Genomic DNA, 234 nt, shown 5'->3' with positions numbered 1-234 from the left:
CAGGAAAGTCCCACCCCCAGCCACAGCGTCCTCCTGAGGAGCAGCGCCTCAGAGCCGGACCCTGCATCGATCCTGCCCACCCTCACACCCTGCAGCACCCTGCACCTTTTGCCAAACCCTGCAACTGCCCCCTGCTCCCGGGCAGTCCCCAGCGCTCGTCCTGACAGCATCCCCCACAGCAACCCACACAGCATCCCCCACAGCATTCCCTACAGGATTCCTCACAGCATCCCA

General features: G+C 64.5%; 1 protein-coding gene across 1 annotated transcript in view; it reads left to right on the top strand.

The window, feature by feature from the left end:
• Positions 1-234, top strand: part of LOC104542610 (creatine kinase U-type, mitochondrial-like) — a gene marked incomplete at both ends in the record, with an annotated part of 2,754 nt that overhangs the window by 1,338 nt on the left and 1,182 nt on the right. The window lies entirely within an intron of this gene.

The sequence above is a fragment of the Mesitornis unicolor genome, unplaced genomic scaffold, assembly GCF_000695765.1.
Source record: "Mesitornis unicolor isolate BGI_N332 unplaced genomic scaffold, ASM69576v1 scaffold29826, whole genome shotgun sequence".
Taxonomy (NCBI): domain Eukaryota; kingdom Metazoa; phylum Chordata; class Aves; order Mesitornithiformes; family Mesitornithidae; genus Mesitornis; species Mesitornis unicolor.
This window is presented reverse-complemented; position numbering and strand designations above follow the sequence as displayed.